Below are 11,030 nucleotides of genomic sequence, written 5' to 3'. Positions count from 1 at the left end.
CTGGGCAGCCCGGCTGGGCCAAGGCCAGGGCTTGCCTGGCTGTGTGTGCTTGTGGACTATATCCCCAAAGGTGCTGCACTGCCGCAGTTGGCTTTGGGCTGTTTTGTCCTGGCTCTCCTGGGGGATAAGTCCTTTGTCCTGGTTGCATCTCAGAGTACAGCCCACACCACTGCTGATGCATCCCAACCAAAAGCCAGGCCCTGCCGTGCTGGCATACTGTGTTCCCATGCGAAGGTTGTCTCCTGTTTCATGGGTGCTGTGTTTGGGAACCAATGGGTCGTGCTGAGTTGGAGGAGGTCAGTGCTGCGCCTAGCAAGAGAGCGCTGGCACAAGGTGAGCTCATGGGGAACTGTCTCAAGCAGAGTGCCATGGCCAAAATTATTTGTATTTCTCAGTTGTTGATCTGAGACCTTTAGCCACTGAGAATCTGAAACACTTACTCTAGACTATGTAGTTGTAGCTTTGCTTTTAGGATCATACTCACCCACCTCCCTCAGAAAGCTGCCTATTTTACAAAGAGCTCAGTACAAGCAGAGGAACGAGCAGACTCAGCTGAGCCAGAAATAAGACCCAGGCTTGCTAGGCTGTATTTTCTAGAAGTATGTAGATCTCCATGACTCCAGCAGGGAGGTCCTCTTCTGGTGGTCTGCTGATACACGTCTGTAGTCCGTAAATGAATCTGAATTGTAGCAGCCTGCTTGATGTCAGCCATTGAACAGCAGTAGGACTCGAGGTCGCAGCCTTTCTTTATCACCGACTCATGGCTGGTTTTGAATGTGGATCCCAGAGCCGAAATGTTTTTGGTGCCATCACCAGCCACCCGATTACAGTTCTTGATCCTGTGGTTAAATACAGGCAGACAAATTTCTGGTCCACCTCAGTGCACAACAGTGTCTCTTTGGTTTTTGCATTCATTTCCCAAGAGTGAATAAATCATTTCTAAGTACCCGTTCTCAGGGAAGAAGTTGATTTCTTCCTACTATGTCCATGATGAACAAGGATACTTACATTATTTCTTATTATTTGGGTGCACACAATGTGCACTTCACTTTGAAGCATGAAAGTATTATTTATCTTTTTCTACTCTTAAGGAGTGGCTACACACAATGCACTTTGTGGGCATTGTTGCCTGTTTAATGTTCAAACAAAAAACAAATGTTAGTTTTTTTTGTGTTGTGTGTTGTGCTGATGTGCCTGCTGGTACCTGGGTTCCCTTGTGTTGGATGTGGTGTATGCACATACAGAGCACACAGAGGTTGTGGCTCTGAGCAGCTGATGAGTGAGGCTCTGGGGGCCACCCTGTGCTTTTACTGTGGAGGCTGTTTAGTTAATTTGCCCAAGATCTTTGGAAAACTCTGGCAGAGCTCAGAATGGAGTCTCCCAAGCCCTAATTAGGTGGCATCCTCATCAGATCCCTCTTCTTTTATGCAGGTCAGACGATTGCTGTGTGCCATGGAGTGACCTCAGCTCATCTATATTTTAACATCCTTGTTGGCCATGGTCAGGTAGGCACAGTACATGGGTGCTTGGAGGTAACTGCACAGGGATCGTCAGGTCACCGGACAGGGAGGGTGCTTGGGCAGGAGCTGCAATAACTAAGACAAGGCAGCAGCAGAGATTTCTGTGTGCCCTCCTGTGGAAGGGCCTTTCCACTCTGCTGGGGAGGGAGGACTTGTCCCTGTAGCTGCAGAGCAAGGAGAGCCGTGGGGAAGCAGGGATAGAGCTGGGGTGCTCTTCCCCACCTCCCCGTCCAGGCTGGGCTTTGTGGCAAGGGCTCTACAGGTCCCATGTTCATCTGAACATGGTACCACAGCAATTTTAGCGCAACTGTGAGTGGGGGGTTTGTGACTGTTGTCACTGTAATTATCTGTCTGGTCAATAAAATGAAGGGTACTAAGCCCTGGGAGTTTGGGGGAATGAAGACTGACTTAATTACAGCAACCAAATCTCTCACATCTCTCCCATCCACTGAAACACCAGCCCACCTTCATGTGCTGCCCTTTAACAGAGCTGCCCATCATGCGTCTAAACAAACAAGTAGGGAAGACAGAGGGGAGATTGTTTGTCAGGGATGTATCTTTGCGAGGGAGGAGCAGCAGTATCTGCAGGAGGGACTGAGGTGAAACCCAACATCAAAGGCAAGAGGCTGTCAGCACATTTAACTTTACAGAAACCCTTCTCCTAATAAAAAAGGAATGACCTCGTTACTACGGACACCAACAGTTCCCAGGGGAACACTGGGAGACTGCTGCCTGCACCTTTAATATTCACTTTACAAACAAATGGGAAACCTTGAAATAATTTCTGTGTTGTTCTTGGCAAGTTGTTACAATGTTGTGTCCTTATAAAAACCATTTCAGGATTTATGTAGTGTGAGTTTACTTTTCATCTGCTGCTTTTCCTTGCTATCAATTTCTCTCCCTCTGACTGCCTGAGTCCCCGTGGGAAAGATCAAGGTGCCCAACGAGTGAGGTGCTGGCCATGCCAGGAGGTTCAGCAGGAGGCACAGCTAGGCTTGGCTTTGACCGCTGAGAGAGGACTAATTTCTGAAGGAGATGCTCTAAAGCTGTGCCTGGACCTGGGTCACAGACAGCAAGCAGAGTCCCATCAGGAGACCGTGCCTGGGTGAAGGGTAGAGGGAGCTCTGAGCTGGCTGTGGCACTGGGGAAGGGGTGCAGAAGGGACAGTGGGGCTGGTGGAGGCTGGCAGGATCCTGGCTGCTGCAGCCCTGCAGGCAGCCTGGTGTGAAGCTGTGTGAGGATGCAGGGTGGGCCAGTTCCGAGCTTTTCTCCTCTCAGTTTCTCCCAGTAGGAGTCACCACAGGCAACAATGCCAGGAAAGCTATTGTAGAGCAGATCTGTGTCTCTTCCAAGCTCCTGTGAAAGAGTGAGGGAGACAGAGAATATGTTGCTGAAACCAAAAGAATACTTGCAAAGTGTAAGGCTGTTCAGTCAGCCAAATACCTCTGCAAATTACATGAGCAGTCTTTTTTCACAACCTAGGCTTTCTCCCCAAGTTACCACAGTCTCAGTGACCAGAAATCTTCCCAAATGTTTCCTTGGTGTTACATTTCCTGTGTGGTACCTGAGGGAGGTTTGACAGAATGGTTTCATTGACTCTTAGTGGGAGAAAATGCTCTGTACTGGAAATAAGCCCTTACAGCTGATGCCTCAAGCTATTCAGTAGCAGTCCACAAACTCTCACCCACACTTCAGCTAGTGTGCAGCCTGGGGGGTACCCCCTCCTCTGCTGGCATCTGCACACACTGATGTGCAGCATCAGGCACACCCCAACACATCCATGAAAATACAAATGTGCATATACATATGTGCCCATCCACATACATATGCAAAAGAGCTTGCTTCTGTGCGTATCAGTATGCTCCTCCTGAGTCATCTCCACTTGCTCATATATGGCCATCCACCACTGGTGGAAATTTGCTGCTGATTCTGACAGTTGTATAGAACTCAACTTTATGCCTTGGGTTCATCCTTTGTAGAGCCAGCCTTGAAACCAAACTGTGGGAAAGGTGGCTCTTATTTGAATATCTGTAATTCATACTTTACCTGCTCTTCTAGGTGTCTCCTTAGCCTCACTTCAACCCAGATTGATTTGATCTGAGCCCAGGACTTCTGACTGCGGCTGAAAGGCAAAAGGCAAGCCCCTGCTGTTCCTCTAGGCTTCAAGCAGGATGAAGTGCAGAAGAAGAAATATAATGATGGCAAGTAGGCTGTGGGAATGACGCCGCTTATTGATACTCCAGGTATGAAAGAACCCACTAACGAGCAATTTATAAAAGACACTTTTGAGCCATTTTGAAGGAAATCACTAACTGCTGTGAGCAGGAAAGTGCAGACAGCTTCATGCAAGGATGAGCTGCTGCCCAGCAGCTGGCCTTTGCAGTTGTGAGCTATGCAAGAAACACAAGCAGCTCTTTCCACATCCACACCCTCCTCTGTGGATGTCTGGCAGCAGGTATTTACCCTCTGCAGAATCCTGCCAGTCACCCACATCATGTGGGCAGAGCTAAGGTTGCACAGAGGTCTAAGCTAGCTGGCATCCCTGTCTTCTACAGCTGGGCAGCAATGAGGTATCTTTCTTTGTATGAGCGGAACATCTCTAGTAGGCATGTGGATCTCGCATTTTTTTTTTCCCCTGATCTTCTTCTTTTGTCCCAGAGATTAGGGTGGTAATGAATAAAATCCATTCTGAAGGTTTGTCATTGTCCATTTGTTGTTTAAATCCTTGACTAAATGGTTCCTTGGAAGTGTAGAGAGAATGCTCCTTAAAGCACTGCAACTAGATCCAGGCAGTCTCTGACCAACCACTACTTCTTTGCAACCGGAATTTCATGTAGAGTGGAGCCGGAAATTTTATCTATATCCTTTGTAAAGACCTTAGTAATCTACATACCAGACACTACAAGAAAAGCCAGATTTTAATACAGAATGATGGCCAGTATTCTCTTTCCTTGAACGATGTAAATACGTTGTCCTTGGTAAATGCAAATGGAATTATCCTGTGTTAAACCTCAGAGCCAATGATACAAATCACTGCAATTCTGTTTTGCAAAGGTTCTAGAGACCTCTATGAAAACATACTTCACTGGAGTTTTCTCTTGCCTTGTTCTGGCACACTTGCTTATTTTGATTCTCTGTTATGGCAAGTTGCATCCAAACACTATTGGATGATGTTAATGAAACAAGTTAATGAAAAAGGAAGATACTTCAAAGAGCAAGCGCACATTTGTGCACATGCTCACACATTTGTAAATAATCCCATATGTACTGGTGATCATTTTGAGTCTTTGGGGAGGCACATTGTCACAGCTCAACCGGTTGGCTCACATTACTGCCAGCAAGTGAAAAGTAGGAGGATGGACTTGCAAAGACCATCCTCATTGACTTCACTGAATTCCCAGGTAGACTTTTACATGCACATCTAAGCTTGAGCAAAGGTACAGGTAGGCAGTGAATTAAAAAATAGCCAGGTATGTGCCCAGAATTGCAAGTGCAAGTGGGCATACAAAGGTCCATGTGCTACACCATAAGGGAAGATGCCTTGTAACTAGTGGTTCAAAGAGACAGTAGGAAATCTGGGGTCGCTGCGTGGCTCTGCCACAAATTTCCATGATGGCCTTGCCCCATTTACTTAATTTACCTGTTCTCTGCTCTCCAGCTAAGGCAAGGAGGCAATAGTACCTCCTTAATGGTCTTGTACCTTGAGACTGTGGAAAGGGAAGACTTAACCTTCCCTGTGTTTGTATACTCCTGAATGAGTCCATATTAAAACCGCCCAGGTCTTCTGGTGGTCCCCAAAGGAATTGTATCAAATATCTGCACCAACAATAAAACTTTACAATGTCTGTTCATTTAGGGTTGAAGGATATATTTCATTTAACAACCTGGAATGTAAAGTTTGCCTATAGTTTCAAGTCCTAATTTCTTGCTTTTTTGTTTTTTTAGGTCATTGAAGTAATATTAAAAAGGCGCATCCCCTCCTTGTTTTACATCAAGAGAGCATCTAACCTAAAAATCAACTATCTCATTCAGATTTTCTTCTGGAGCACTTTTGGGTCTTTCTTCCTTCAGCTAAAAGGTTGCAGCACAGTGGCACACCGGGCAGAAGTGCTTTAGCCCAGTCAGCTTCAATTTTCCAGAGAAACCTTTTTGCTGGATAATTCCTCATGAGGCTGTAGGAGAAGACTGGTTTGTGTAGCTGTCTGCATTGACAGGGAAGATTGCCCTCCTTCTGTGCCTGACTGCTGACTTTGAGAGTGTGGGGCACTGAATGACCCAGCAGAGAGATATCACCTGTGAGCAAGGAAGTAAGAACAAGTCCTGTTAGTGAGATGCTCTTACTCTGTACACGTCCTCTGCCTTTCTAGGTGGGACAGTGTGGCCTCTTTAACCCCATCACTGGATCAGTGCTCCCAAATTAGTGTAATCATCCCACCCAAATTAAGCAAGTTGCTCCTGGCTCCCCAATCCAGCCTTGGGCATCCCCTCTCAGCCTGACACTCGCATCCCTTTCTTCATGCCTCTCCCCTGAAGCCCCCTGCTTGTGGGCTCCTTGATGTTTTCCAGTCCTTCCCTAATGAGCACTGCAGAATTACAGCTAATTAAGGATGTAAATGATGCTGGAGAGAGAGAGAGAGGGAGAGGATGGGAAGGGGCGGGGGGAGGGCAGCTACTTGCTGTGTGCAACTCTGCAGTAAAGTGACTCCTACCTCAGCAGAAAAGTTATCACGGGAGACAATGTCAACTTTATGGAGGGGGGAGGGCTCCTCTCATGGCTCCATCCCCGCCTGCAATAGCTGCCGCCTCTCTTTTATGTGTCAGCGCTGCAGATGCTGATGTCCTCCCTCCAAATGCTGCTTTGTCAGCCGGGGCTGTTACTGAGCCCTGGTCTCTCTCTCTCGTGCTTGCTGCCACTCTTGCCCATGTGCTACCTGTGGGGCGGAGGGCTCAGAAGACCCCAAAACTTGCGGTCACTCTGGGTGGGCAAGCTGTTGTGCCCCACTTGCTTGCAAAGGGATATTGCCCCTGTGGTGTGGGCCAGGTCCACCTCCAGTTCTAGGGGCTTGGAGAGGACTCCAGTGCTCCAGGGGATGGTGGGTTTTGGCCACTTCTCCTGGGCATCAGGGCACCTGCCTCTCTGGGCTGCTGCTTGCCAGCTCTAGCTCTTGGCCACCATTCCCTGAGGGGGGGGGGGGTTAGAGCTAAGCCCCTTATCTCTGCAGCAGTGGCTGGTGGGCTGGCGTGATGTGCCTTGCAGGGCGACTTGTGCCATCAGCTGGAGCTGGCAGCTTGGGCCACGTGTCCCTGAGATACATGGCTGCTCACACAAGTGAGCTGGTCTGGTTTGCTTTAGGGAATGTTCCTGCAGGGGCACTGGAGGAAAGTGAGGTTCATCAGTGAGGGGGTGCAAACTCCTCATCCCACCACCAGCCCCAGCTGGCAGCTCCTGCCCATGCTGGGGAGGCAGGAGCCGACTGGCTGGCAGCCCCATGTTGGGGGAGATGGCTTTGCTGGCACAGAGCATCTGTTTGAACCTATTCCAGTCTCGCTGGGTCCTCCCGAGCACATTTCCAAGCACTCTGGGTCCCCGCTGGCATATTTCTCTGTACATTGCCCAGCTCAATAAATTGTGAAGGCACGTTTGCCCCAGCTCCACAGCTGGTCCGTCTGTCTGTCCGCCTGCCTGACTGAAGCTGGGGTGTGTGTCCCTGGTCAAGGGGAGACAGCATCGGGTGGCGGCAATGGTTGCAGTAGGTTTTGTTGTTGTTTCCCCAGATCGCTGTGCAATATATTCCGATTTTTTTTCTTGTCATTAAGCCAGTGCCTCAGAGATGATGATGTAGTCCCTATGTGGGCCGCAGAAAACACTTCGAGCCGTGCTGGAGTCGTGCTGGGTGGCTCTGATAGCAGAGCTAATGGGAGCGAATGGGATGCAACGAACTGTTCTAATGACACCAGCCAGGGAAGAGACAACAGTAAGAATAAATAAATGTTAACTATTTTCCTCTTCCAGACATTTGCATCTATTGCCATTAAGTTCATTTAAATAAGAGAGAGAGCGAGAGAAAAGGGGAAACTTACTACTACTCTTAATAACAAGTGTCTAAAAATAAATTAGGATGCTGGGATGCACTTAAGGCATTTTAAAAATAAGTCTGATTTTTCCCCCCTTTCCTCTTTTTTTTTTAAGTGTTGGAGGGTTTTAATTTGGGCCGAGTAATTTTGGTGCAAACGCTTGGGCGCCTTTCGTTGGGAAATTGGGAGGAATGCAAACAAGATTTCACTTCATTAAACAGGGGCAAACAGTAGAGAAATTGCACTTACTTATGGAAATGACTTTTAAACATGAACAGCATTTACTTGCATTGCCTTGTGCTGAAATTTTTTTCTTTAAAAAAGATTATACATGTGAATAATTCACTGCAGGCCAATTAGATGATGACTTCATTTTTAACCTCTCTTCCTTGCCATCTTGCTGGCTGTCCCTTTTCTTGCAATTTCCACCCTCTTCCTTCCCTTCAATAAATTAATAAAGATCAAATAATCCCTCTCCCTGCAGTGCCAAGAACTAGCTTCTTGGAGAGGGTGTAAGGGGAGAAATCAGAGGATCACCATGTCTGCTGAACTGCCCTGGGATGAAGCAGGAATAACTCTGTGGGATTTCTGCAAGCAGAGCTACACCCATGTGTTCAGAAAAAAGGAATGGAAGAAATGAAAAATAGCAGGAGTGAAAAGGGGAGAGAGAAAAAAAAAAAATCTCCATGCTCTCTGCATGCATGCATGCAGGATCAGGTGGTAGAGAGAGGCTGAGCAAGCAAGATTCACCTTCTGTAAAGCTCCATTGATGCTGGCAGGACAACACTGGTGTGAGTTTGCTCTACTGGGCTAAAAGTAGCACTCTGATGGGTGACTCCCATGACACTGCTGGGAATAGACCCTCAGAGCGATGCCCTGAAACCATCCAGCATCCCTGGGTCTGAATGCAGACAGCAAAGATGTGGGACCATTGCTTGAACCAGAGGAGGGATGTGAAAGGGTGATACTGACTTTTGCCAGGGACCTGTGGTAAGTGGACCTTACAGAAAGCAGATAGAGAGTTCTCCATGGGGCCTCACTGTTTTCTTCCACCTAACAGATGTTAGATGTTCTTGCTGTCATTAATGCATGTGTCAGGACTTTTCCCAGCACATCACGGGGTTTCATGCCAGCAGGATCTGCCAAAACTTTCAAGGTGCTGTGAGGAAATGAGCTTCAAAAAGTATGGGGTGTCTGTCCTGTTGTGGGGAAACTGAGGCACAGAGCAGGTAGAACACCCTATGCCCTGGCCAAGCAGAGGCAGCAGTGTGAGAGCTGGGACCCTGGTCAGAAATAGGGCTGTCCATAATGTCATTTGCTCTTCAGCTCTTATTTAAGAGTTTTTTGCAATGAAAGAGACCATGTTGGTTGCTCCAGTCAGCAAATAAATGTTTGCTCTGGGCACTGAGTAAAGTATCAAGGATGCTAGAGAATAAGCAAGTCCCTTCCGGGAATGTGGTGGCAAGGCCTTGGCACATGTCATGAAATCTTCCTGGGAAACTCCTCTCCACACAGCTGCTAGATGTTCCAGGGCCTTTCTTCACTCCTGTTCCTGCTGCCTCTGAAGCCTCCACCATGTTCCTCCAGCTCTTCTCTTGCACCGTCCCAGCCTACTCCCTCCAGACTGCTTCCCAGGATGTTTCATAGTCATCTTGTCAGTGTGTCCTTTCTCATCAGATCAGAGTCCCAGCCTTTCTGTGCCTCAGTGTTTTTATGGCTCTTTGCTGGTTACAGTTTTAGTGGGGAGGAGGCAGCAGCAAATGATGACCTGTGGTTTCCAGGGAAGGGAAGAGCAAGGAAACTTCAAGCAGTGTGGCCTCCCACTGGGAGCAGTCCCTTTTAGAGCCCTTGTGTCAATTATGGCATTCAGAGGCACTTCCCCAATTTATTTGTTTACCTTGGGGAAGCCCAGCATGCCCCTCCAGGGCTTAAGCTCAAGCAAATTCCCTCTCCCTGCAATGGGACAAAGGTCTTTCAGCCTAGACTTGGGGACTTTGCATTGCTCATTTCTGAGTCAACCTACAACATTAGGACCTCAGCTTCAGGAAACAGGTTGCCTGATGAAAAGGTTTTCACTTTCAGGCTCCTCTGGCTACTCTGTTGTACCTGGTGTCCTCCAGCTGGGGCTGGAGCTGAGGAACACATGGACAGCAGTGAGCCCACATTACAGCAGTCACTGTTGTACCATGCTTTAGCTCTGTGGTGCTGCTGGCAGCTGTAGCGTACAGGATGTTTTCTAGCCTCACAAGGCTCTTTTGGACAGCTATTCCAAACAAACTCCAACATAGACACTTTTATCCTGGAATATTCACACTTGGAATTGTTCAGAGACATCCTCTTGAAAAGTTCCTTGGAGAGATGAGCCCAGAAACACCAGCTATGAAACAGCATGTTGTGTGCTGAGCTCTCTCTGCAGGAGAGGCGCTTCCATCTGCTACACACCTCCTGAATTCTGGAATAGGACCCTACGGGCTGTTTGGTACCTCCATTGACCTCAGCAGGCTTAACACCAGGGGCAAGTTTAGCTCCATGCACTCATTAACCTGCTTCCTCAGCAGCACCTTTGGGGCTGAAGGCCGTGTGAGGTGGGCACCCACAGCAGTGGTATTGCAGCACTTTACAATGGGCACCCTCTTGTTGATCTGCTTGTGAAGTGCCTGGCACCAGGGGACAGTGATGGGTCCTGACCATCCCCATGTCCAGGGGAGCCACGGGGTCATCTGCTGGCAAGGCAAGGCAAGGAAAAAGCAAGGCAAATTCTTTGTCCTTCGTGCAGTCCAAAAGCCTTGTGCTGAGGAAGACTTCAGAGGTTATTGATGTATCTGACTCTGAAATGAGCTTCATTCTTTTGTTCAGCTTCCTAATGACAGACACAGTCTCTGGGCAGTGAATCAACAACCTCAGGTAGAGGCAAGCAAGTGCCAGATGCTGTTATTGATGTTCCTGCTGACACCCTCCCTCCAGGCATTGCAGCCCTGGGGGCTGGAAAACACAGGGCCAGGTTCCCTGGACAGAGGCCAGAGAAGATGCTGGATTGAGGCCTCCCAGCAGGATTTCTACCTGCAACCACAGCTCTTGAGAAGATCCACCCTTGTTTTCCATATGGGCTCTACAAAGAAGTGGTGGCAGTGATGGAACACTGACGGCATTGGAGAGCTGCTGATTGTGCTGCCAACTACCATCAGGGCTTGAAAGGTAATGTCAGCACCGTACCCTGAGTGAGCTACATGTTTCTTTTCCAAGCCCAGCAGATATTAGCCCTGATGTGGGGTAAGCACATGCGTTTCACCCCATCATTGGTGGAAGCCATATTATCAAGAACTGAATGAAATATGGCATTTTCCACAATGAACTTCAAATGAGTTTCACTTTGGGCAGAGAAGGGACAGCTTCCTCTCACCAAAATTTCTATGAGAGTATATTTTTGATAAAAGA

The 11,030-nt window shown here is 48.1% G+C and overlaps 1 long non-coding RNA gene across 1 annotated transcript in view; it reads left to right on the top strand.

Annotated features, from left to right (window-relative positions):
- The window catches only part of LOC133272296 (uncharacterized), a 27,085-nt gene extending 22,950 nt beyond the window's left edge, over positions 1-4,135 (top strand). Inside the window, exons 5-6 of the long non-coding RNA XR_009744384.1 lie at positions 1,432-1,505; positions 3,579-4,135. This is a non-coding gene — a long non-coding RNA (uncharacterized LOC133272296). The remainder of the gene's footprint in view (positions 1-1,431; positions 1,506-3,578) is intronic.
- The last annotated feature ends 6,895 nt before the right edge of the window (positions 4,136-11,030 follow it).

Source organism: Pezoporus flaviventris, unplaced genomic scaffold, assembly GCF_033815535.1.
Source record: "Pezoporus flaviventris isolate CSIRO_AGI_PZ_B2104156 unplaced genomic scaffold, CSIRO_AGI_Pfla_v1 ptg000029l, whole genome shotgun sequence".
In the NCBI taxonomy this organism is placed as follows: Eukaryota; Metazoa; Chordata; class Aves; order Psittaciformes; family Psittacidae; genus Pezoporus; species Pezoporus flaviventris.
Note: the sequence above shows the minus strand (reverse complement) of the source record. Positions and strands in the feature narration are given on the sequence as shown.